Source organism: Eptesicus fuscus, chromosome 8, assembly GCF_027574615.1.
Source record: "Eptesicus fuscus isolate TK198812 chromosome 8, DD_ASM_mEF_20220401, whole genome shotgun sequence".
NCBI lineage: Eukaryota > Metazoa > Chordata > Mammalia > Chiroptera > Vespertilionidae > Eptesicus > Eptesicus fuscus.
The window spans coordinates 30,516,738-30,523,231 of record NC_072480.1 but is presented as its reverse complement, the minus strand read 5'-3'; the positions used below and the strand labels follow the sequence as shown (position 1 = coordinate 30,523,231).

General features: G+C 42.4%; 1 pseudogene; it reads left to right on the top strand.

Annotated features, from left to right (window-relative positions):
- Window positions 1-333: 333 nt before the first annotated feature.
- Window positions 334-850, top strand: LOC114232982 (jun dimerization protein 2-like; annotated as a pseudogene).
- Window positions 851-6,494: the final 5,644 nt, after the last annotated feature.

The window sequence follows — 6,494 nt, the reverse complement described above, 5'->3', positions numbered from 1 at the left end:
AATCAGGCAGGCAGGGGATCAGGAAGGCATGCAAAGTGGTTAGGGGTGATGACATAGGCAGGCGAGTGGTTAGGGGTGATGAGGCAGGCAGGAGAGTGGTTAGGGGTGATGAGGCAGGCAGGCAAGTGGTTAGGGGCGATGAAGCAGGCAGGCAGAGCCTCATGATCAATTGCCTCAAAGAGGGAGACCCAGGCCGCCCATCACAGCCTGCGGGAGGGATGCTTGGTGGCTGCAAGGGGAGGCACTGGCTGCGGTGGATGCTTCAGGGTGGGGCTGGCGCCATGGTGGCTCCTGAGCCGGCACAGCACCTGCTGCCTCCACCCGCAGCTTCTGCAGGGCTGGACTGCCACTCCTCCTGCTATGATGCCTGGGCAGATCCCGGACCCTTCCATGACTGCAGGCTCTCTGCCAGGGCTCGGCCCCTGACCGGACTCCCCAGCTCAGCCCTGACTACAGAGGAGCTGAAATACGCTGACATCCACAACATTGGGGCCATGATCGCCCCTTTGCACTCCCTGGAGGTGAAACTGGTCTAGAGGCCTCAACCTGTGAAAAGTGAGCTAGGGGAGGAAGAGGAGCGGAGGAAAGATGCCGGGAAAAGAACAAAGTGGTGGCAGCCCAATGCCGGAACAAGAAGAAGGAGTGGACAGAGTTTCTGCAGTGGGAATCTGAGTGGCTGGAGCTCATGAATGCGGAGCTGAAAACCCAGATGGAGGAGCTGAAGCAGGAGTGGCAGTAGCTCATCCTGATACTCAACCGGCATCGCCCCACCTGCATCGTCAGGACTGACAGCTTTAAGACCCCTGACTCAGAAGGCAACCCACTGCTGGAGCAGCTGGAGAAGAAGTGACCATGGGCTGGAGTAGGAAGAAGAGGAGAAGATGAGGAGAGGGAGGAGGAGGAGGGTCCCAGGGGGGTCTTCCTTGCTGCATGAAAAACTCTTCAATGAGGCTTGGCACAGCCAGCATCAGCCTGGCTTTTTTGTGAAACTCAGATCAGCCACATCAGGGGAAGAAACCCAGGCTGATGAAACCCAGGACCAAGTGCTGAGACCAAAGTAGTCCTGAGGGGGGCCTGTTCTGCCTGGGGCCAGGCTTGCAGGAGGCAGGACAGAGGCTCTGGGCTGGAGAAACGCCCAACCGGGCAGCTGTGGGCACTTCTCTGGCCTCTCCGCCAGGACACCCACCCAATGGACCTCCAAGCAGCCAGGAAAATCCATGAGTTTCAACCAAAATTAGGCTGAGTATGGAATTCAGAGTGAAACTGCAATCTGCCTGCCCTAGCCCTGACCCTGACCCTGACCCTGACCCTGATCCTGATGCAAGGCTGGAGAAGGACACAGTGCCAGGCCCTGCTGTACCCACCCACCGTGGTCCAGCTCAGTCCTACCCGGAGTGGCAGCCGGGGTGCACCCTCGCCGGCCCTGCTGGAGGTGCTGTGGGCACGAGGCATGGGCGCCCTTCCAAAGCACATACTCACTGAATGTTACAGACTGGCTGTCCTGGCAGGGCTTTCAACTGCACATGTTTTTTTATACTTTCTCTTTTCTTAATATTTTTTACAAAAAAAAAAATTTATATAAGCAATATATAAATGGATTTCTATAACCACTCAATGTGATACAGTATAAATATGCTATGGTTTGTTTGTTATAAACAGATATTCAGCAGTTATGGCTGTTGCATGTAACTTCTAAGTACTGTAGTCTCTGGGTGTTGGGGGTGGCAGGGGCAGGGGTGCAGTACATTTCCATCCTGGTAAACCCTTCATAGTACTCAGTTCTATATTGCTCAGTAAACATTACTCTTACTTAAAAAAAAAAAAAAAAAAAAAAAAGAGGGAGGCCCAGGCTACCCGGCTGGTGGTGTTGCAGTGGGTGGGCAGGGCCTCCCTCTGCAGGGTGATCGATCTGGGGGTCCTGCTATTGATTGCCCCACAGAGGGAGGCCCAGGCCAGCCAAGTGACTGCACCCCACACCTGTCACCTATAGAGGGAGGTGACCAGTGTCAGGGGAGGGGGCGCAGGGCTGTACAAATGGCAAGCAGTGGCAACAGCGGGGGCAGGGCCAGCTGCCAGCAGCAGGGGGAAGGAAAGCCCTGATAGGCTCTGATCTCAGGCCAGGCCTAGGGATCCTACCCAAGGCGTCCCAGATTGTGAGAGGGTGCAAGTCAGGCTGAGGGACCCCCCTGAGTACATGAATTTTCATGCACTGGGCCTCTAGTATATGTATAATATGATACCATTTTGTAAATATATATGCATCAGATAAAAAATGGCAATGTTAACAGTTGTTATCTCTAGATACAGGGATTAAAAGTAATATTTTTCTTTTTTAAATTTCTTTAACATATTTCCTCCCACTAGCATGCATACTTTAGTAATAATGTTAAAATGGTATCTCAAGAGAAAGATTAGAAAAATCTTAAAACTCATGGGAGAACATATTTGCAAATGGCATCACTGATAAAGGTTTGATCTCCAACATCTACAGGCAGCTTATACAACTTAATAAAAGGAAGATAAATGATCCAATAAAAAAAATGGGCAACAGACCTAAATAGAAGCTTTTCAAAAGAAGACAGAAGGAAGGCCAAGAGACACATGAAAACATGCTCAACGTCACTAATTATCCGAGAGATGCAAATCAAAACAACAATGCAGTACCATCTCACACCTGTCAGAATGGCTATCATCAACAAATCAACAAACAACAAGTGTTGGCGAGGATGCGGAGAAAAAGGAACCCTCATGCACTGCTGGTGGGAATGCAGACTGGTGCAGCCACTGTGGAGAACAGTATGGAGTTTCCTCAAAAAACTGAAAATGGAACTCCCATTTGACCCAGTAATCCCACTCCTGGGAATATATCCGAAGAAACTAGAAACACCAATCAGAAAGGATATATGCACCCCTATGTTCATAGCAGCACAATTCACCATAGCTAAGATTTGGAAACAGCCTAGGTGCCCGTCAGCAGATGACTGGATCAGAAAACTGTGGTACATCTACACAATGGAATACTATGCTGCCATAAAAAAGAAGGAATTCTCATCATTTGCAGCAACCTGGGTGGAATTGGAGAACATTATGTTAAGTGAAATAAGCCAGTCAATGAAAGAAAAATACCACATGATCTCACTCATTTATGGGTAATAAAGAACATTATAAACTTGAACAAAAAGATAGATACAGAGACAGTAAAGCATCAAACAGACTGTCAAATTATAGGGGGAAAGTTAGGGAGAGGTGGGGGAGATGAGAGATCAATCAAAGGACTTGTATGCATGCATATAAGCATAACCAACGGATGCAAAACTCTGGGGGGTGAGAGCATGTATGGGAGTGGGGTGGGGGGTGGCAATGGTAAGATATGTACACATATAATACCTTAATAAAAAAAAAATCTCCTATATCCACCAGCAAAAGAAAAGATAGTACTAATGACTAATTTAAATACTAAAAAAAGCTGGGGGTTTTTAAGTAAGCCAAATTAGCCTATCTATTATTATGATTGTTTTTAAAATCAGAGAGTTTTATGGGGGAAAATGTATTGTTGTGGTGCCACGCTTAGGGATCTTCTTTATAACCTTTGTAACTAAAAAAAAAAAAAAAAAGAAAGAAAAATCTTAAAACTGTTTTTCTGTGCAGTTTTAAGTCCTAAAACTCAATTGTTTTCAACCTAGCTTTACCAGCTACATTTCTTCCCCTAATCACTTTATAAATATTCATGTGTTCTTGTATTTTATTCTTTTACATCTCTTCCCAGTCCCCTAGCATTTACCTTTACATTCTTGGCCCTTGATTCTCTATGAGCAGTACAACACTGAATATGACGTTCTCCCAAGTCTCCTCTTATTACTTCATCTCATGTTCCAGTGAGTTCCCATGCCCCCCTGCCTAAGCCACGGTTTTCCTCATCCGCAATTTCCATGACCTAGACACATATCTGACCTAGACATATACGCTATCCCACTTTCAAACCCTTTAAGGACCTACCCATTTTACTTCCTCATTTCCCTCTTTTTGTCCTCCTGAAAACTGTTTACATTAATCCGTTTAAAACATTCTTTTTTTTTTATTATTGATTTTTTACAGAGAGGAAGGGAGAGGGATAGAGAGTTAGAAACATTGATGAGAGAGAAACATCGATCAGCTGCCTCCTGCACACCCCCCACTGGGGATGTGCCCGCAACCAAGGCACATGCCCTTGACTGGAATCGAACCCGGGACCCTTCAGTCCGCAGGCAGATGTTCTATCCACTGAGCCAAACCGGGTAGGGCTTAAAACATTATTTTTAACATATTTCTAACCTGTCCATTCTATCTCCAGCCATTCCAGTAACCTGACCACCCAGTGAAAGCTTTCTAACTGTGCTTGTCTTCATAATCACCATTTCCTTCTAACAGTAAAGAGAACGCATTTGGCTCCTTGCCTTCTTTTTCTATATCCTTTGTGTTATCCAGGTCTAATGTCTCAAACACAGATGCCTACACAGCTTCAAAATGTATCTTTGTCTGCAGTCTCCCTTCTACAAACACTAAAAAAATTTTTTAAAAATGTAACTCAAACTTAATTTGACCATGAATTTTTTCTTACTAAAAAAAATCTGCATGGTGTTGCTATTGCCATACTAAATACTGCCTCCACTAACTTTCAGCCCAACACCACTTTACATCACTGAGTTCTGAAGAAAATACATTAGTTTCTGCACAGTTAATACTTCTACTGCTTTCTCAGCAAATTTTACTGAAAATTACCTGGGCTAAAAACAAAGCTAAATTATAACTGAGTTGGTTGTAAGAACTCCAAGAGATATTTACCTCTGAGGAATTAATTCTTTACATTTCAAGAGGGAATAAAACCCTAAACAAACCATGGGTTGAAATGTCACAAATATTAGTCTTTTCTTCCCACAAAAGACATATATTTACATTCCAAAGGATAAAATCTCAGATTTTTTCTTAAGGAGAATTCATATACACTAGAGAGTAATGATTTCTCTCCATCTACCGGGACAGCTGCTCCTCTCTTTATTAGCCTCAGATTCTTAATTTCAAGTTTCCTCACCTATGGTATAGTTCTCAGTATGTGTAGGATGACATCTGGTCCTCATCCCAACACCCTCAAAAAGGTAATTGATGCATGGGAAACAGTGCCCAGTTAAGTAATAATTAATCTGACTCTTCCCCAGAAATATTACATCTACTCTCAGAACAATACAAATAAATGTAGATATTAAACACTTATCACATAAGTCTATTAACCGAAGATGTTAAAAAGCTGTATGGCACAGAATTTATTTGTTCCAACATCCTGTGTCATTTTAAATACTTTCTCGCCATCTAAAAGCCTTCTTTCCTCTTTTTAATCAATACCAATTCCTCTTTGCCATTAAAAGTTTAAGAAGTCTACCCTAAATAAGATCCTGTATTTGCTCAATTCATTGGGTCATATATTTAAGAATCTTACCCTACAATAGTAATTATACAATGTACAATGTCATGTTAACTCAATTTCAAAGTAGACATTCTTAACCCCATTTCAAATATAAGGAATCAGAATCTCAGAAAAGTTAGGAAAATTGTAGAGTCAAAGAGTTAATAAAGGAAAGGACCTTGATTTAGAATCATTATTGCTTAATATAGGCTTGGTCATGTGACTTCCTTTGGTCAATAAAATGTCATTAAAATTGGCACAAGCCACCACTCAGCAGAGGTGAGGAGGGCCTTTGAGTCTTTTCTGCAGCTACAAGCCCAGCAGTGTCTCAGATGGGATTTTTTAATCGGCCAATATCTCTAGTAAAAAAGATATAGATATGGAGTCAGAAGAACATGATATACAGGCACCATAAATAATAAATAAAGACTTGTTAAAGCCATTGAGATTTCCAAATAATTTGTTACTATATTTTAGTCTAAGCTAGTGATTTTTAACTTTTTTCATCTCATTGTACATGTAAACTAATTCCTAAAATTCTGTAGCACACCAAAAAATATATTTTTGCCGATTTGACAAAAAAAATAGGTATAATTTTGATTCATCCACACCAGATGGCTACTGTTGTATTGGCCTTTGTCATTTTTTAATTTTACAATCTAATGAAAAAGAAGTCAGTACCCCTGACTAAATAGTTAGGTATTGGTATTGCAAGTTTTAAAAATTCTTGCAGCACACTGGTTGAAAATCACTGGTCTAAGCTAATCAGACAGAAAAATTGTTACAAGAAATAGAGTGTAACCAGAACAGTACCCTAAAAAATATGTGAAGCCAGATCTGAAACTACCAGCAAGAAAAAATATTTTGAAGAAAGAAAATAACTTATGTTATGCAGAAACGTATTTGGTAAAACTGTCCCTGCAATAAGTTGTGATTTCAAACAAAGACCTAAAGAAAAGAATATTGCTAACCTAAATTAAATTGGTTGCTACTGGCTGTTTTTTGTTGTTGTTGTTTTTTGGCAAGGTGCTATAAGAAAGAGATGAGCACATAAAAT